We start from the raw sequence: 21,849 nt of genomic DNA on the forward strand, positions 1-21,849 counted from the left end.
CCACCAGGCTTTTTCCCCCATATAGTTTGTTTCGGAAGAGGGGCCCCCCAGACCTCTCTGCACAAGGTCAGGGTGGCTTCCTTCTGGGGAAGACCTTTTCCGCTCACAAAAAAAGGCTTTGTGGAAGAAGAGACTTGTGCAGACTGAAGTTTCCAATACATCAGGTGAGGAGGAGGCTGAGGGGTTGGACCGGGAAGAGGGTTTAACTTCTGCTAGTGGTGACACCACAACCCTCGGGACAGTCCGAAAAGCCAGCTGCCTTACACCCTTTTTTTTATTTACTTGTGTTTAATCAAATGTGATTTTTACAAGACTGCTTGAAAGACCTGCAATTGGTAAGCATACTATTACACTACTTGCAGCCAGTGGGCAGACTCTTGGATGCATGGCCTCCGGCTAGTAGCTAACCACAACCACCACAGCATGCTACAGCCTATACAAACACCCTCATATCATCTACATTCCACTCCCTTACCCTAATGAAGCCTGCCTGCAGTGACCACATAAGCTGCTTGCTTGAGGACCTTGCAAACTGCTGTGGTGTCTGCAGACTGCGGTGAACACAACACAGTCTACTTCCACTGAAACAAATACATCATATGTACCATCTTTTACTCCCCCACCCTTTCCAGGCACTCTACCCAACAACAGATGCCCCAAAACATGTTTTCCAGGCCATCCACCCTGTTTGGCACCATGCTATCCGTGAATATCCACGGACACAACATGGCAAGTGTTTCAGAAAAATATAACGCACATCACGCTTCCTTCCAGCCAATCAGCGGGCGTGTCGTGTGTCCGCAGACATCACGTGGTCCTCTAGACCAATCAGAGTCCTTTTTGCGGATCAAAAAGGGAAATGGGTCAGCAGTCACCTAAATATTGCCTGTTATAAAAAAAAAAAACGACTGGACGGGTTTTCACCAAATTTACAAAAGCATGCTTTCAGCACCAAGCCACCACTCCTGCTGCAAATTTGGTGAAAAATCCATTCAGCGGTTTGGACTATAGGCAAGAACATTTTTTTTTTCCATTCAGTCTATGAAAAAAAATGTGAAACCCCCCTATATCTTTGCCCGCCCCTTGACAAAACTTCACCAAACTTGCCAAAAAAAACAGAGCAGGCCATATACTTGCAAAGTTTGTTGAGGATTCATCCAGGGGAGTGAAATTATAATCCGCCCAAAAAGTGCTCTTCCTTTGGGTTTAGCAACTTAACCATAACTACAGGACCACTACCGCAGACCGTGTAATAAAGATGGAAAGATAAAATAAAATTCAAAAAGATATACATCTATAAACAACACAAATATCTGCGTGATAAGGAGGATTATGAGTGAGGGAGTGTTTATACATTTGCTCGCATATTTGAGCAATTAAGACTAACTTCTGCCAGAAACACCCCCACACCTACAGATGAGAGTGGGAAAGATGGGAATATAGAATCTGACTTTTGCGCAAAGAAGGCAAAACACAAAAACAGGCAAGAGGAGGAAATCAAAGTCGAGGGAAGAGCAGAGGCGGCCGGGCAAAACGAGGAGGGGGCAGAGGGGCAACCAATGCCACGAACAATATCACGGACAAATTGCTACACTCTGGAAAGTAGATGATGCAGTCAAAAATGGGGGCCAGAAAATTATCAATCTGTCAGACCATAACCTAACCAGCCATCAAGAAAGGGTTTTAAATCTTGGTTTGAATTTCTGCCCGGCTGCATCTTTTAATTATGTTCAAACCCGCATTGACCTCAATCATTTTGTGCACAAACTATGTCTGAAGAAATTCTTTGCAATTAATCAATTTGCCACTAAAAAGATACATAAAGAAGGAGGCACAACAGATCGAACCATCAATGATCTAGAAGCATTAACAGCTTTGGCAAATCTAGAAAAAGAGATTGAGCCCAACAACGAATATGAAGACAATACGATAGACCTTGAAGATCTTGATATAAGGACAGACTGGACCACCAAGAGTAAGCTTAAACTGAAATCGAAATTTAACCCTATGGCAAACCTAGGGAACAACATTGAGGCATTCCAAACTCTTGTGATTGAAGATTTGAAACAATATCGTAGCGTTAAGAAACTGATATTTAAAGACAACTTGACAGCAAAAGAGAGGATGGCCGCGAAAGAACTATAAACCCTCATCAATTGTGTCATCAAGCCCTCGGATAAAGGACGTAATATTGTCCTCATGAACAAAGAGGATTACATCAAGGGGGCATATAAACAGCTCAATGATAAAAAAATGTTATGAAAGAATTCAAAGTAATCCTACCAAAGAGCTGGAAGAAAAGGTGAACAAATTTCTTACAGATTGGGAGAGTAAAGGCATCCTTAGTGAAGACAATCGTAAGTTTTTGTCAACAACTACCTCAGTCATACCCACGATTTATTTTCTAAAGTACAAAAAGACACAAGGAAACCACTGGGGAGACCGATAGTCTCATCAATGTGTTCAGTCTTGAAAAATATGTCCAAGTATATCTACGAGGTACTTTTTCCCTTTGTCTCTTCCCTTCCCTCATACCTCAAAGACACCACTGATTTCTTTAAACATATTAACAATGTGCCATGGGAACAGAATTACATCATGGCTACAATGTATGTGGTGTCATGGTACACTTCCATCGGCATGAGTATGGCAACCAAGCGTGTGGGAGGTTTTTAAAGACAAGATAACGCAACTTTTTAGAACATACACAAATGGTTTTAGAGATGATTGACTTGTGTTTAACAAATAATGTGTTTATTTTTAACAATGAATTCTTCAGACAAGTGCAAGGCACTGCGATGGGCACAACGTTTGCCCCATCGTACGCTAATCTCACAATGGGAGCATGGGAGTCTTCCGATGTCTGGTCTGATCAAAATCATATGTTAACTGAGAATGTTGTACTCTGGCTAAGATATATTGATGATCTTTTTATAATTTGGAAGGGATCTGAAAAGGCATGGGTCGATTTTGTAAAATTGCTTAATGACAATGAACACAATCTTAGATTCACAGAGACACATAGTTGTACCTTTTTAACCTTTCTAGATGTGAACGTTAGAAATGTGGATCATATGTTAACAACAGAATTGCACAGAAAACTGACTGGAACAAATACACCTTTGCATGCAACAAGCAGCCGTTCAAAAACTTTGATTCGGAGCATACCTTATGGTGAATTCATAAGAATCAGACGGAATAGCTCGACCTTGAGGGGTTATGATCTAGAAAGTAAAATTGCAGCAAGGGGATTTTCTGATCAACGTTACCCTAAAAAGGTCATTGAAAAAGCCTACATTAAAGGTAGAACGCAGGAGAAATCAAACCTTCTCACAGGATCCAAAACAACGGCCAGAACAGAAAAAGATAAGGATACAACAAGATTGATTTTGACGTTTGATAATGAAACATCGGAAATCAAATGCATACTTCAAAGACATTGGAAGATTCTTTTGGCCGACAAAGACCTTGCAAGAAATCTGAAATTGTACCCAGAAATAAGTCTCAGACGCAACTGCTCTTTGAAAGACACCTTGGTCCAAAGTTTTATGCAAAACAATGCAATTCCGATAAAGGGAATGTGGCTTACAACACAGAGATGGGGTTATTATAAATGCACAAAATGCAATATTTGCAGGTATGCTAAACATTGTGCAACCTATGAACATCCAATTTTGGGCAACACAATCAAGATAATGGATGCAATCACATGTGAGACAAAATATGTGGTGTATGCATTGGGATGTGTCTGCCAGAAATGGTACATAGGCAGCACCAAATGCAAGCTTAAGATACAGATTCAGTGACACGTAAGGGCTATCCGACATCAGGACCCAAATTATCCAATGGCCAAACATTTCAAGTACCACCATGAAAACAACATGCAGAGTTTCTATTTCTTTGGCATTCACAAGATTGACAAAAAACCAAAAGGAGGTGACCGTGAAAAAAGACTCTGTCAAAAAGATACATGTTGCATATTAGACTTTGAAACAAAATATCCAATCGGCCATAACATGGACGAGGAAATGTACACTTTTTTGGCACAGTGATGATTTTGTAACCAAGTCAATCTTGAATATTTGCTTTCTTTTAGCCCATTATTATTTTCTTCTGATCTTTTAACTTCTCACGTTACTTCTTGCTGCGGAGATAACATGTTTAAGTCCAATTAATTGACACCATATCTATTCTACTCCATACTCTCCTTCCTTTGTGTGTCTCTCCTTCCGTCCTATTTATTCTTCCTTTTCTCTCATATCTCTTTCTCTTCCATTAGATTATGGTGTAAGGGATGAGGCAGTTGCCTGATATGAAGGCCTATTGTGGCCTCCTTCTTTCTCGGTCTTATGCACTTAGGGTGATTCTTGAATCTTTTAATGGTGAGTCATGTGACAGGATTTCTGAAGACAAGGAAGGGTGTTATAGGAACTGGTACCTTCTAGCATCAGAAGTGGTATACAATGTCTTTATTCATAAAGATATACTGTTTATGAGGCATTAATAATTTAAATATCAGCATGAACTGACAATCCAAAACCAGTATGGGTTTCTGGTATATTCTTAAAAATGTATTTTATATGTATTGACAATAATTTCAACTAAGTTTAGAATGCTGGATTTTAATTAATTATTGTTAACAAAAGACACCATGTTTTCTCTCTTCACAAAGAAGGGAACATGATACCATATGATGCTCCTGTTATACCTGTCGGAAGTTTTAAGGCATTTGAGTACGGCAAAATTTAGAGAAGACTGGCATCGGCATAGATTGTGATACGGGGTCCTAAGACTGGTGATTTTTTGTCATTTGTCTCACTTAGGGTTTTTTCATGATGGGGACACGTTAGAAATGTCTCCCGGAACCCAATATAATTATGCCAGTAATTGAACAATGCACAAAAAAAACATTGATGCACTAGGCACTTTATAGAAACAGCAGCACGATGCACTTTAATAATATCATTTTGCACTTTACCATTGCAGGATTTGCACTTGGAACGATCCCGTACCACTATATGGAGCTGAGGGAACTCCAGAGGCACTAGGCACTTTAATGAATTGCTTGCAGTTTGCACTTTATACTGTTTTTACAGTAACTTATTTTAATTGGCATAATTTTATCTTTTAAAGCAAAGTAGCTTTATAAATGCAAGTGTGACACATATAACCTCTGAGTTATTTGGACCCGTTCCAAGATGGCCGATCTTAAAATATCTAGTCACTCAGTCTTCTTTCTATGGTAAGCTTCCTGTCACATGGGGTGTTTTTAAATAGCATTGGCTGTATGGATCACTTGTTGTGAGCAAGCAGTGAGGTAACTGCAAAACACGTCAATTTGGGCCATATATTATGGAGCACCACGATTTAGGTGTTTTTTACTGACAGGCATGTGTTGTACATGATCTGTAAAATAAAGAGGACATTTTTCCACAGAATACTGGTTTCCTAGTGATTCTTCAAAGAGCGGAGGAGTGCCTCTCACCCTGACTGTAAGAAAAACAGAAAAACAGTCCTAACATACATATATACATATATATATATTCCGCAAAAAAACTGTGTTAAAGGGACGTTATGGTTAAGTTGCGCTACTAAAATCCTATGAAATTCAGTGAAAAAACTTTGTTAAAGGGACGTTATGGTTCCAAGTAAAACCGAAAAACCCCTGAAATTCGCCAGTTATGGTAAGCTAAGCAGCCATAACTCGCACCACCACTGTGCACTGCTAAGACTAACACCCACGACATCAAAGATGACATCACAAATGGCGAATTTCAGGGGGCTTTCGGTTTTACTTGGAACCATAACGTCCCTTTAACAAAGTTTTTTCACTGAATTTCATAGGTTTCTAGTAGAGCAACTTAACCATAATGTCCCTTTAACAAAGTTTTTTCACTGAATTTCATAGGTTTTTAGTAGCACAACTTAACAATAATAACTCTGACTTTATGTACGTGTAATATGGAACATACTGAACGCCCTCTACTGAATTTGATGTCCGCAAACTCTTTTAATGTCCGCGGACATCTTCGGACAACAGCACCACTACACTGAAAGTCTGGGGGGGTATATTTAATTGTTATATCATAACATATGAACATTTTACCAATTCACAAACCAGCACATATACACATTATATGTAGTAATAAATAAGAAATGTAACCCATATATATAACACACTAACCATTCATTTAAATACAATATTTTCTAAAATGGAATATACCAAAAGAAGAAAGATAGGCTTCCAACATGATTACCTCGCAGAAAATCCACAACTAAGAGCAACAGCAGATCTACAGACCACTCAGAACACACCTTACCTGAAATAGTAAGTGTACTGCATTTTACTCATATATTTGGAAACTTTCTGTATTAGATACAGAAAAGAATGATATTATGTTTTTTTTTCTCACAGAAATGTCTAGAACTCTGGAGTGGCTAGAGGAGCATTTCCCACATGAGAAAATGTCAGAAGATAGTGAATCTTATGGTATACACTTTACTATATAAACCAATTAATTAATATGATTTAATATATTATTAACATATATATTTTTTTTGTACAGACCATACTAAAATTGAAAATACTAAAAGCTGTATTGGATAAGACTCTTCAGCACATAGAAGAAAAAATTGACCTACTCTTGGCAAATCTTAATAATTAAAAAAACTTTGTGGAGGATCACTTCAAACAAACAACTACATACCATTGTCCCACATGTACCTGTCCCCCCTAACCATATCCCAGTCAATTATCCCCAAAGCCTCTTCATGAACTAAAACATTTTGATGAGACTTCTATCCCTTCTTCACCTCATATAAATCCTATTGAAACCCCTAATTCTCCTGTTTTTGTTTCAGTTTCTGCCTCACCTTTTCTGTCATAAATTTAAAATACATGTACAATAAAGTAAAATTACTATATTGTGTTCTAATTAATTTCTTGGTTTTTTTTTAAAGCAATTCAGGTGTCCGCGGACAGCGCGGGTGTCTGGAATGTCCGTGAAGAAACGAAAATGGAGGTGTCCTAAGAACACTATACCTGTCCGTACTATTCGCTAGCAAGTTGAAACTGTTCTAAGAACACACGCGGTGTCCTGAAATGTTTGTCAATGGACGAAATGTGGGTGTCCTGACGACGCTGTTCGTATTGTTCGCTTGCAAGATGAAAGTGTTCTTAGAACATATTATGTGTCCTGGGATGTTCTTAAATAAACAAAATGGGTGTATCCTGAGTACGCTATGCCTGTCCGTATTGTTCGCAGGCAAGTTGAAACTGTTCTAAGAACACAGGCTGTGTCCTAAAATGTTCGTAAAGAAACAAAATGGGAGTGTCCTTAGGACGCTCTGCCTGTCTGTATTGTTCGCAGGCAAGTTGAAACTGTTCTAAGAACAAACGCTGTGTCCTGAAATGTTCGTCAATGGACGAAATGCGGTTGTCCTGAGGACGCTGTCCGTATTGTTCGCTGGCAAGATGAAAGTGTTCTTAGAACATATTATGTGTCCTGGGATGTTCGTAAATAAACAAAATGGGGTGTCCTGAGGACGCTATGCCTGTCCGTATTGTTCGCAAGCAAGTTGAAATTGTTCTAAGAACACAGGCTGTGTCCTAAAATGTTCGTAAAGAAACAAAATGGGAGTGTCCTTAGGACGCTCTGCCTGTCTATATTGTTCGCAGGCAAGTTGAAACTGTTCTAAGAAGAAACGCGGTGTCCTGAAATGTTCGTCAATGGACGAAATGTGGGTGTCCTGAGGACGCTGTCCGTATTGTTCGCTGGCAAGATGAAAGTGTTCTTAGAACATATTATGTGTCCTGGGATGTTCTTAAATAAACAAAATGGGTGTATCCTGAGGACGCTATGCCTGTCCATATTGTTCGCAGGCAAGTTGAAACTGTTCTAAGAACACAGGCTGTGTCCTAAAATGTTCGTAAAGAAACTAAATGGAAGTGTCCTGAGGATGCAATGCCTGTCCGTATTGTTCGCAGGCAAGTTGAAACTGTTCTAAGAACAAAGGCTGTGTCCTAAAATGTTCGTAAAGAAACAAAATGGGAGTGCCCTGAGGACACTATGCCTGTCCGTATTGTTTGCAGGCAAGTTGGAACTGTTCTAAGAACACAGGTTGTGTCCTAAAATGTTCGTAAAGAAACAAAATGGGAGTGTCCTTAGGACGCTATGCCCGTCCGTAATGTTTGCAGGGAAGTCGAAACTGTTCTGAGAACACACACGGCGTCCTGAAATGTTCGTCAATGGACGAAATATGGGTGTCCTGAGGACGCTGTCCGTATTGTTCGCTGGCAAGATGAAAGTGTTCTCAGAACATATTATGTGTCCTTGGATGTTCGTAAATAAACAAAATGGGGGTGTCCTGAGGACGCTATGCCTGTCCGTATTGTTCGCAGGCAAGTTGAAACTGTTCTAAGAACACACGCAGTGTCCTGAAATGTTCGTCAATGGATTAAATGTGGGTGTCCTGATGACGCTGTCCGTATTGTTCGCTGGCAAGATGAAAGTGTTCTTAGAACATATTATGTGTCCTGAGATGTTCGTAAATAAACAAAATGGGGGTGTCCTGAGGACGTTATGCATGTCCGTATTGTTTGCAAGCAAGTTGAAATTGTTCTAAGAACACAGGTTTTGTCCTAAAATGTTCATGAAGAAACAAAATGGGAGTGTCCTTAGGACGCTCTGCCTGCCCGTATTGTTCGCAGGCAAGTTGAAACTGTTCTAAGAACAAACGTGGTGTCCTGAAATGTTCATCAATGGACGAAATGTGGGTGTCCTGAGGACGCTGTCCGTATTGTTCGCTGGCAAGATGAAAGTGTTCTTAGAACATATTATGTGTCCTGGGATGTTCTTAAATAAACAAAATGGGTGTATCCTGAGGACGCTATGCCTGTCCGTATTGTTTGCAGGCAAGTTGAAACTGTTCTAAGAACACAGTCTGTGTCCTAAAATGTTCATAAAGAAACTAAATGGAAGTGTCCTGAGGATGCAATGCCTGTCCGTATTGTTCGCAGGCAAGTTGAAACTGTTCTAAGAACAAAGGCTGTGTCCTAAAATGTTCGTAAAGAAACAAAATGGGAGTGTCCTGAGGACACTATGCCTGTCCGTATTGTTCGCAGGCAAGTTGAAACTGTTCTAAGAACACAGGCTGTGTCCTAAAATGTTCATAAAGAAACAAAATGGGAGTGTCCTTAGGATGCTATGCCTGTCCGTAATGTTCGCAGGCAAGTTGAAACTGTTCTGAGAACACACACGGTGTCCTAAAATGTTCGTCAATGGATGAAATGTGGGTGTCCTGACGACGCTGTCCGTATTGTTCGCTGGCAAGATGAAAGTGTTCTTAGAACATATTATGTGTCCTTGGATGTTCGTAAATAAACAAAATGGGGGTGTCCTGAGGACGCTATGCCGGTCCGTATTGTTCGCAGGCAAGTTGAAACTGTTCTAGGAACACAGGCTGTGTCCTAAAATGTTCATGAAGAAACAAAATGGGAGTGTCCTTAGGACACTCTGCCTGCCCGTATTGTTCGCAGGCAAGTTGGAACTGTTCTAAGAACACACGCGGTGTCCTGAAATGTTCGTCAATGGACGAAATGTGGGTGTCCTGACAATGCTGTCCGTAATGTTCGCTGGCAATATGAAAGTGTTCTTAGAACATATTATGTGTCCTCGGATGTTCGTAAATAAACAAAATGGGGGTGTCCTGAGGACGCTACGCCTGTCCGTATTGTTCGCAAGCAAGTTGCAATTGTTCTAAGAACACAGGCTGTGTCCTAAAATGTTCATAAAGAAACAAAATGGGAGTGTCCTTAGGACACTCTGCCTGCCCGTATTGTTCGCAGGCAAGTTGGAACTGTTCTAAGAACACACGCGGTGTCCTGAAATGTTCGTCAATGGATGAAATGTGGGTGTCCTGTCGACGCTGTCCATATTGTTCGCTGGCAAGATGAAAGTGTTCTTAGAACATATTATGTGTCCTGGGATCTTCGTAAATAAACAAAATGGGGGTGTCCTGAGGACGTTATGCCTGTCCGTATTGTTCGCAAGCAATTTGCATTTGTTCTAAGAACACATGCTGTGTCCTAAAATGTTCGTAAGGAAACAAAATGGGAGTGTCCTTAGGACGCTCTGCCTGTCCGGATTGTTCGCAGGCAATTTGAAACTGTTCTAAGAACCAACGCGGTGTCCTGAAATGTTCATCAATGGACGAAATGTGGGTGTCCTGAGGACGATGTCCGTATTGTTCGCTGGCAAGATGAAAGTGTTCTTAGAACATATTATGTGTCCTGGGATGTTCATAAATAAACAATATGGGTGTATCCTGAGGACGCTATGCCTGTCCGTATTGTTCGCAGGCAAGTTGAAACTGTTCTAAGAACACAGGCTGTGTCCTAAAATGTTCGTAAAGAAACAAAATGGGAGTGTCCTTAGGACGCTATGCCTATCCATAATGTTCGCAGATAAGTTGAAACTGTTCTGAGAACAAACGTGGTGCCTGAAATGTTTGTCAATGGACGAAATGTGGGTGTCCTGACAACGCTGTCCGTATTGTTCGCTGGCAAGATGAAAGTTTTCATAGAACCTATTATGTGTCCTGGGATGTTCGTAAATAAACAAAATGGGGGTGTCCTGAGGATGCTATGCCTGTCCGTATTGTACGCAGGCAAGTTGAAAATGTTCTAATGTGGGAATCCAAGATCTACAGCTACTCCACAGCTTTCAGCATGCACCTTCAACCAATGTACCCACGAGTCTCCCAAAATCCAAACAATCTGTTTTTTGAAACACACAGCCATAGCTATCTATTCTTCTCTCAGCCAAAAGAGTATCTGAGAAACTCTCTCCTGGCACAACACACCCACTAAACTTTCCTGACCAATCCCTTTCTCTGCTCATTCTCATTTGCATGGCTCACCAATCCAAAAATCCCCGGATGTAACACCCGATGTCCGCGGACCACCGCCTTGTCCGCGGACATATCGTAACATGAACAGTGCTTCTACCATTTCCTTTTCACTTTCTGTGCCATTCCCTCATTGGATATAGCTAAGAAGTCACATGAACATCCACCAATCACATCCAAGACCTCTACATCTAATTGCATCATCATAGATCAGCACTTTAAATGTACTGTTAATCTCTCTGAGTACAAGTGTCATATCATTGGAAAGCACCTTCTACCAGAAATACTGTACAAGTCTCCAAGATTTCTACTTGCAGCTGCATACATATCCATATGCATGAACACAAACTACAGGTGTGCATATTTTCTATATAGTACGTGTACAATTTTTATAGATTCATATAAACAGATTAACTGACTTGTAGCTTGTATAATCTATACAATGAATTTACTGTCATTTTTTCCATCTCCTAAAATCAACTGTCACTTCCAAACCTATCTGCTATTTAATTTCTTTTTACACACATATTTTCAAAGCATGTTGAACTAACATATTCAAAGTACAATATGAAGAGTTAACATACTCAAACAAAATTGCATGCACACAGTATGTTCAAAAATCAAACAATACTTGTACAAAAATATAAACATTTATTTACTTATATTTATATACTGCACAAGCAGCCCATGGTATTGAGGCGCTGTTACTTACAAGAGCTTAGTTACAGAAATAGTGGTATTGAGTGGTACATTATGATTTCCACAAGGCATACAAATGATATTTTGGTTGGTACAGTTAGTCATTACAATACAGTTTATGCATTAAGAACATATGATATGTATTCAACTGGTGCAACGCATCTTATGTGAATAAGATAGTTTTCATGATTTTGAGGAAGGTGCTGAGGATCAATGTCAATTAAAGAAATCAATGTCTAAATTAAAGAAGACGAAGAAGTACAAAGAACAACTAAGAAGAAACCTGCTCATTTCAGAAAAAAAGTACGTTGAATACCACCATATTATTTGTACTATTATTCAAACACACAGTAAGGTTAATTCATGCTATTTCTGTGTCTAAAAGTAGAGATTGTTCACCATTCTGTCTACAAATCCCTTATTTCTTAAACAGAGATTTACAGGCAGAATGGCGCACTTAGTTTTCGACACACAAATAACCCAACTCAACCCCTAGAATTTTGTTATTATAGAACAAACAACTGTTTTAATTGTATACCATTAGATTTACTATTTCTACTTCTCCACACGACCAGCTTACTTTCTACTATAATCTGAACCCCAGTTTAGTAGCACATAAATTCAAGAATAGCCATCCCAACTAGTTGTCCAATGCACAATCACACACTATTACATACATCTTTATTATCTTACTCACACTCTCATGCAAACAGCACACATACATTAAGAACACCCCAACCCATACCTTCTTTATTTTTTTCAACAGACCCTAAAGAATGCCTACCAAAAATCAAGTACGTAGAAAGCAACGCAGAAACAGAGCAAATGAAAATAGAAGTGTCCAAAACAAGCATCCATCTCTAGCAGAATTTGTAAAAAAAAAGTTAAAACAAAACAGCTAATACAGTCATTTAGCAAAACAAAACAAGCTTCAAGTACAGAAACTTTGCCTCCTCTATCAAAATGTAAAACAAACCACAAAACAATGAACAAAATATCAGCTACCACTACAGATAAAACTGCTCCTATAAATCTTGATATAGTGCAAACTAAGCATACCAAAAAAAAGTATTTTACCAAAAATGTTCCATCACAGAGTCCTGCAAAGTCTTATAAAAACAGGAGAGAAATCAAACTCAACCCTTAAAACCTATTGTAGGAAATTAATCTTAGAAGCGTTGATAGACAGTGCAATACTTCTCAAAAGAAAGTTATTTATTTTAGTGTTAAACAAAATGAAACCACTAACAAAACTAATGACTAAATTACAAAAAAGACATCTCAATAAACGAAATTTCAACAGAAATAACTTCTTAAGTATCTGTGTAGGTGAATGAAGTCACACTACGAGCACAGAACCATACTTTAATGAAGAAGCATACAAACAAAAGCAAACAAATTCAATTGCCATACATAGCAGTGGACAAGGTTATGAAAACGTTAATAATACCATAATGGAACAAGAAATACTGCTTACAAAAATATCCCCAGAAAACTAAGAATTACCTCTCATTCAACTGAATCAGAACGTCTAGTATACAAATGGCCATGCACGTCAATGTGTAACATTCCCAAAGAATCTTTCAAGTCTTTACGCCAATTCCTAAATCAATATGTGAAAGGCAAAGACAAAATGAAAATTAAACTACTCCAAAATATGGATACCTGTCCAGTGCGCAAGTACACAGGACTACAAGGACATTAATTGGCCCACATTTCAGGACCTACTTGCAAAAACATCTTCCATTATATCAAAATGATATCAACACATCATTCAACTATAAGAAATCTAGTCTATAAACTGTACTATGCTAAAATTCATGCTTTAGCACAAGCAGATTTAAATAACATTCTTCTACATGGTACAGCAAAAGACCTACTTGAAGAAATCGACTATATCCAGAAAAAATATTTTGCAAGGGAAAGCCACTTACAGAATGAAATAGCTTTAAAGCAAATTAGCAACAATTCTATTCATGTCAACCTTCTACTACACACATACAAAAAAGAAATACTGAAATTTAAAAGTACATCTGCTGCAGTACCAAACAATGTGTGCGTATGTTGCCATAGAACTTTCTATAAAAGTAACACAAAAACTGTAGACCTAACACATAAAATAGAAGACAATGAAGATTCTAAATGGTTTGAATTTGCTCTCAACCATATAGCAGAAAACAAATACGAAATAACTGACCCCTTAATACTTTGCAGTTACTGCACTACAAGACTTGACAACAACCAAAACTCCTTCACGTGCTATCACAAATAATTTGGAATTATTTCCACTACCAAAACCCCTACAACAACTCAATTTATTTGAGAGCATCATAATTCAAACAGTGCACCCCTTTCAAGCAATAATACGCCTTCAACCAAAAACAGCAAAATTACCTCCCTCTGAATTAGTGAAAGGCATTTGTGGAAAAGTAGTGTATTTACCATTAGATCTAAAAGAAAATGTGCGCACTCTAGGAGTGCAACGTCCAATGGAGCAATCTTTAATTATCTTAGTAAATGGTGTACCTACAAAAGACAAAAAATTTGGCAACAACTGGTAGATTTACATAAAGTTAGACAAGCTTTGCAATATCTAAAAGACAATAATGAATACTACAAAGAAATTAATATTGAAGAAAACGTGAAGGATACCACTGAAATATTTCAAGAGACACAAGAAGCTGGTCAATTTGAGCTCCTAGATCCTGCTACAATATCCAATACTTTAGACCATTATACAATTCACCCATTGCATTCTAATGACACCGTAGAAGATGCACTAGAAACGTACCAAATGCATCAAACAAAAGGATGACCAATCACCATATGGGAAAAAAGTATAGAAGCACATGCTTTTCCTCTACTTTTTCCCACTGGCAAAGGAGGACGGTATGATGATAGACCTATTCAAATAACAGCATCAGAATATCGCTCATTATGGATGTATTCTGAAGATCCCAGGTTTAGGCAAAATGTGGAATACATATTCCACCTACTCTTTGAAAGTGAACTAGCAACTTTATGTTACGGAGTTGCAGACACATTAAAATCAGGATCCCACTTTCAAAATATGTCAGCCACACAATTATTACAAAAAGTGTAACAAAAAGATGAGGTTTTACAATCAAATATTACAAATCTATTAGCAAATATGCATGGTACTAAAGAATACTGGTTTTGATGTCACAGAGATGTACGTTGTATGATAAGAAACCTTGGCCCTCCCACTTGGTTTGTTACATTAAGTTGTGCAGAATATGCATGGGAAGATTTACATGATTTCCTACGCATATCAAACAAAAACAAAACAAACATAGATATACTAACACCTGGAGAACTTTGTTCTCTACATCCTGTTAATGTTTCAAGATATTTTCACCATCGCTTCATTGCTATGCTACACTTTATTTGTAATAAAACTGCTCCTCCCCTTGGAGAAAAGAATACCAAGCCAGAGGAGCACCAGATATCCCCATGCTTTTATGGATTAAAGATGCTCCTAAATTTGGTCAAGCCAGTGCCGCCACTGTTTTACAGTTTATTAAAAAATATGTCACTGGTCAAATTCCATCAGAAGCAACACATAGTGATCTTCAAGCACACATTTTACAATTTCAAAGACACAAATGTGGCAAATATTGTCATCACAAATACAAAAACAAAGGGAAATACTACACCAAATGCCGCTTTGGTTTCCCTAGACCGGTTACAAAATCAGGTCAAGTGAACAACTTCAAGTCTTCAGTTAGACATAGTGTTAAAGGTAAATCACCTAAAAATACATATTAGATAAAAAAGAACAGGAGAAGAAAAATATATCAATGATTACAATGCAATCATTGCCCACTTATGTAATGCAAACATTGATGTGCAGTACATTGCAGACAATTCCACTGCAGTTGCCCGATATGTTACAGCATACTTAACCAAAGCAGAAAAAACAGAGCTACAAGACCTCTGAAATGACCTGTCATCAGGCAAAACACTGTCTCAAAAATTATACAGCTTGGGCATAAAAATGCTCTCCCATAGAGAATTTGGCTTCTATGAAGAAGCAGATCGTTTAACTGGGACTGCTTTGTATGGAAAATCTAAAAATATAGTATGGCTAAATCTTGGTCCTGCTAAATCTAGAAAAAGAGTTCTAAAATCATACGAAGATATACATGGTAATTCATAAAATTTTGCACAAAACTGGCGCACGCGGCTGGCGCACAGTGTGCGCGCGCGAATGTCTGTGCAAGCCGCGTGCGCTAAAATCGATATCCGCGCACAGCGTATTCATGGATTTTAGCCTCCAAAACCAGCAGTGGCGCTGAGTGGCGCAGCAACCCTGCAGCAGCGCCAGTTACGCCCCCAAGAACGCCCTCACGCAAGGAAAAGCCATCAAAATCCCCAATTCAGTGCAAAGGGTCGCGCTAACCCTCGACCAGTTTACAGGGCTGCCAAACAGCAAAGCCAAGCGGGGAACGTGTATTACTGGGGTGCGTGTGAAGTTTCACACGCGAAAGGGCCTGTGCGAGTGGGGTACGTGTATTCCTGGGGTTCGTGTGAAGTTTGACACGCGAAAGGGTCCTGTGTGAGCGGGGTACGTGTATTATGGGGTTCGCGGGAAGTCTCGCACGCCATTTCAGCAGGGTACGTGTATAACTGGGGTTCGTGGGAAGTTTTACACGCGAAAGGGCCCTGTGCGAGTGGGTTACGTGTATTCCTGGGGTTCGCGTGAAGTTTGACACGCGAAAGGGCCCTGCGCGAGCGGGGTACATGTATTATGGGGTTTGCGGTAAGTCTCACACGCGATTTCAGCAGGGTACGTGTATTATGGGGTTCGCGGGAAGTCTCACACGACATTTCAGCAGGGTACATGTATAACTGGGGTTCACGGGAAGTTTGACATGTGAAAGGGCCCTGTGCGAGTGGGGTACGTGTATAATGGGGTTCGCGGGAAGTCTCACATGCTATTTCAGCAGGGTATGTGTATAACTGGGGTTCGTGGGAGGTTTTACACGTGAAAGGGCCCTGTGTGAGTGGAGTACGTGTATTCCTGGGGTTCGCGTGAAGTTTTACACGCGAAAGGTCCCTGTGCGAGTGGGGTACATGTATTCCTGGGGTTCGCGTGAGGTTTGACACGCGAAAGGACAAAGGCCATGCGTGACACGTCACACACGCGCTTACGCGCAAAGGGCCTTTGGTCCAAAGAAATAGCGTACGTGTGCTGACCCGCTTATGCGCTAAGGCCTTTCCTCGAATTACACGCTGACGTGCACATTTTTCACGTGCCAAATCACTCCGTATCAAGCTGGCCACGCATACACACACGGAAGACCACGCTCCTGCCCTGAATTCCATTTTCCTGCCTTCCAGAGCCCTGAGCACGCTCCCATCTTCCATCTGCTGCTGCCTGACTGTCTGCTGCCCACGCACCCTGCTATTTGGTGCCTGCACATCAGCCATCTGCAGGGGTCCAGTTGCTGTGTCCACCCCTGCTGGAACAGAAGACTCCCGACTGGGATACCATCGCTCCACAGCCCAGCCCCAGGACCCAGTTGCCCACCCACTCCTGCCTCTGGGGTTGCCATGTCAGGCACATCTCCATCTGGCACCACTGGCAACCCCCAGCCAGAGAGGCAGAGGGCCACCAGCTTCACTGCCACCGAAGTTGGTGTCCTGGTGGAGCATGTCCTGGGGCATTATGATGCCCTCTTCGGAACATCACGCGCCAACAAGGAAGGACGGGAGAGGATCTGGTGCCAGGACGTAGTGGTTGCCATCAACACGGAGGGGGTGGCAACCCACAACATCAAGCACGTCAAGAAGCGCTGGGATGACTTCAGGTCCAGGACCATCCACAAGGCCCGGTGCCTCATGGAGGGAGGCCGGACACGCATGAGTAACATCCAGATGAGGGTCCTGGAACACGTAGGCCCAGCGCTCCACGCCCAGATCCTTCGGAGGCAGACCCGTCCGGAGTTGAGCGGTAAGTGGCCAAGCATTGCTGTGTGAGACAGGGCATGTTGCAGTGTGCTGCTAGTCTGATGCTTTCCTGTATGTGTGACATAGGCCATGTATGGATGTGTGTGTGCAGGGACATCATGGTCATGCATGTGAGACCAGTTATGTGTGAACCACATGGTGGTGCATGTGTTTTAATGCAACATGGGGAGCTCTATGCGGAATGCGCACATGAAAGCATGGCTGTCTCTGTTCCTGGACATGAAGGGGGGTGAGGAATGGGTGCTGATGTCATGTACTTGTATGGTGCATGTGTGTGTGTGTGCCAGAGAAGTGTGTGTGTGACTTTGAAACGCCATGGCTGCATGTGACTTTGAAGGCAACATCTTTGTTTACAGGGGCCCTTCTACATGGATGTTGATGTTGATTGCAGGCGCCGGGACTGTTTCTGCATGTGTGTTGTGTGCATTGACCCATGGGTTGTGGAATGACACGATGGAAGTGACATTTGACAGTGCCACTCTTGTGTTATTGCTTCCTGTCTAGGGTATTTTGTACTGTACCCTGATGCTTGTGTTCTATGTCTCCCTCTATCCAACGTCAAGTGAAGAAGAGGGCGGAGACGGTGCTGTGTAGCCAAGCGGCGGGGATGCCTCCACTTGGCGGCGACACAAGGCCCAGCCACCCTCCCAGGAATTACCATCATCTCGGACCGAGGAGGCTGGTGTTGCGTCTGCCACAATGGCTGTGGCGGAAGGGCCGGGTGAGCCCCCACAGGGGCTTCCAATGGCGGAAGACGGTGTGGAGACATCCAGGTTGCTGGTTTCCACAGAGGAGGAAGAGCCCGCTACTGAGCCGCACATGGGGCCTGATGGGGGTAGTACCACTGGTGCAAGTGGTGCAGTCCAGGGCCAGGGGCAGGAGGCAGCACAGGTCACTGCAGAGGGGCCTGTGCATGTAGGTAGGGGAGAGTGCATATCATCTGCCTCTCCACTACCTGCGGACGAGGGGTCCCACAAACGTATGGGCTCTGACCTGGTTGGTGGGTCCCTACATGTGTTGCATACTCTGGCGGACCTCTCCTCCTCTGTGGAGACTATGTGCCAGTCATTCTCCACACCGTCTTCTGGCCCAGCTTCCACCAGGGCCCCCTGTGGACCTGGCCCGACCAACACAGCCAGCTTGGTGGAGCTCACATCCCTGCCACAGTCGGGAGTCGTTGGGCCAACAGGGGTGGACACCACAACTGGAGACCAGCTGATGGAGGATGTGCAGGCACCATCAGACACGGCACATGGACAGCAGCAGCAGGAGCAGGCTCCAGGTGGGAGCAATGATGGCTCGGGGCCTTCAACATCGGAGGGGCAGGCATCGGCCAGAGGGCAGGAGGACCCAGGACTGGAAGTGTCTTCCGTGTGGCAGCGGTTAGGCCATGCTATAAGTGCAGAGCGGCAGCGGGCAGAAGAGGCACGGCTCACGATGGTCAGGGCGGAGAACTCCATGCGGAGGGCCCTGAGGCAGGCCGAGTGCCTCGATGCAATTCGCAGGGAGTTGGTGGAGAACATGTTGTCGTCCCTACGAATCCTCGGGGCCATGGAAGAGGACCGCCTCCAGGACATTGAGCAGGAGTTCGATGATGCCCTGGCCCGGGACATCCAAAAGTGATCATTTTCATTCAATCATCATTTTCACATGCTTTTCATTTCATGTTTCATATTTTGGTATGCTTTCATTTCATTTTTGATTTCATGTATATAATACATTTTCATTTTTTAGTTCCATGTGTGGGATTCGCTCATTGGCTTGATGCATGTGAAAATGTGGGTTTACACAAGCAATGCCAACCTGTGTATGTGTGTGACGGACATGTGTTGATGTACATAGTTTTGACTTTTGGTTTGTGTCATGAGATCAGCATTTCACTGCTGGGGGGTGGGGGTGCAGGGGGACATGAGTGGGACATGAGTGGGGGCCTGCTGGCAGGTGCCCTGCACTGCGGGGGGTGGGGTTGCAGGGGGACATGCGTTGTTGATCAGTAGTGCAAGGTGACATGTGGCTTGGCTGGGGGGCATGCCCATGGTGGATGGGCTGCCTGCGGGACATGATCAGGGGTGCAGGGTAGTCCCCTGTGGTGTGGGCTGCCTGCAGGGTCCGTGGAGGGTGTAGAGGGAACTCCTGGGAGGACCCACACTGCCAAATCACGTGTAGGACTCCCCTGCACCCCCGAAATACGCGTACCCTGCTGAAATTGCGTGTGAGACTTCCCGCGACCCCCATAATACACGTACCCTACTGAAATCGCATGTGAGACTTCCCGCGAACCCCATAATACACGTACCCTGCTGAAATCGCGTGTGAGACTTCCCGTGAACCCCAGTTATACATGTACCCTGCCGAAATCGCGTGTGAGACTTCCCGTGTACCCCGTAATACACGTAACCCGCTCGCAGAGGGCCCTTTCGCATGTGAGACTTCCCGCAAACCCCATAATACACGTACCCTGCTGAAATCGCGTGTGAGACTTCCCGTGAACCCCATAATACACGTACCCTGCTGAAATCGCGTGAGACTTCCCGCGAACCCCATAATACACTTACCCTGCTTAAATCGCGTGTGAGACTTCCCGCGAACCCATAATACACAAACCCTGCTACAATCGCGTGTGAGACTTCCCGCGAACCCCATAATACACGTACACTGCTGAAATTGCATGTGAGACTTCCTGCGAACCCCAGTTATACACGTACCCTGCTGAAATTGCGTGTGAGACTTCCTGTGAACCCCGTAATACACGTACCTCGCTCGCATAGGGCCCTTTCGTGTGTGAGACTTCCCGCAAACCCCATAATACACGTACCCTGCTGAAATCACGTGTAAGACTTCCCGCGAACCCCGTAATACACGTACCCCGCTCGCACAGGGCCCTTTCGCGTGTGAGACTTCCCGCGAACCTCATAATACACGTACCATGCTGAAATCGCGTGTGAGACTTCCCTTGGCATCACATGCTACCTGGACGTTGATGGAATGCCAGTGCTTGCGGTTTCTATAGATGTGCTCTGATGCCCTGGGGGGACGTAGAGCCACATGGGTGCAGTCAATGGCACCTAGCACTTTGGGGAAGTGTGCCATCCCGTAAAAATCCTGGATGACAGTGTGCCTTTCTGCAGGTGTTCTGGGCAGGTATATGTGCCTGCGGACTGATGGGCGTGCAGTCATGATGGCCAAGAGCTGGTGTAGGCAGCGTGACTGCATCGCCTGTGACACCCCCCCACTATAGCAGTTGTCCATTGAAATGTTCCACTGGCCAAGAAGTGCAGCACATTGAGGACCTTATGCAGGGGGCTGAGTGCTTGAGAGCACAGGGTGGGTGATGTGAGGTCATCCTCCCACTCACTGACCAGGTCGAGTATTATGTGAGGTGGAAACCTGTACCTCCCATACACCTGGTCATCAGGCATCCCAAAAAGACTGGTTCTGGGTGTAAAAATTCTGGACCTGACTATCCTCCTCCTCCTCCTGCAGTATCCCACGACCACTGCTGCTAGGAACGGTATATTCATCCTGGCGTCTGTGCTTGTTTGTTGTTTGCGTGTACTTCTATGCTGCGCGGGTCCACGTACGCCTGCTTCCTGCTTCCTGATTAGCGCATCTTTTTTGGCCAACCCCTTAGCCCCATTCGATTCCATGAATACGTGTTTTGAACGTGCGTGTGGACGTTCCATGCACTTGCCTCCTATACTTCCCCCGTGACGCCCACATTTTCACGAGTTGTTCCCCATTCCCCATGTCACGCCCCCTGTTCCTCCTACTTTTGTTGTGTGCGCCGCGCTATGTTAGATTTCGCTGTGCGCTTAGAGACGTGGAGACGTGTGCGTCAGCGTGCGCCACGCAGAGATTTGGCGCACATCCTGGGATTTCCACGCGCACGGACTTCCATGAATCGCTGTGCGTGGGTTTCGCTGCGATTTTCACACTGGCGCTACGATTCGCACGCTTTCGCACGCTTGGCTGATAATTTCAGCGCACATTAATTCCATGAATCGGCCTCATAGAAACAATAGCCAAACATGATCCCAACAGCCAAGACATTTTAAAAAACAATTTGCTGGACACATACTACCCAAACAGAAGTACCACTTTGGAAACCATGTGTCTATACCACATAGCCCAAAACTTCACATACAAAAATAATATAAAACCCAATGAAAAAAAAGGTAGATACAGAGTGACAAATTGTGAAGGCAGCCTAGTAAAACTCACCAAACCAAATTGAATTAATCATATCAA

This window comes from Ambystoma mexicanum, chromosome 6p, assembly GCF_040938575.1.
Source record: "Ambystoma mexicanum isolate Mex_15411 chromosome 6p, UKY_AmexF1_1, whole genome shotgun sequence".
NCBI lineage: Eukaryota > Metazoa > Chordata > Amphibia > Caudata > Ambystomatidae > Ambystoma > Ambystoma mexicanum.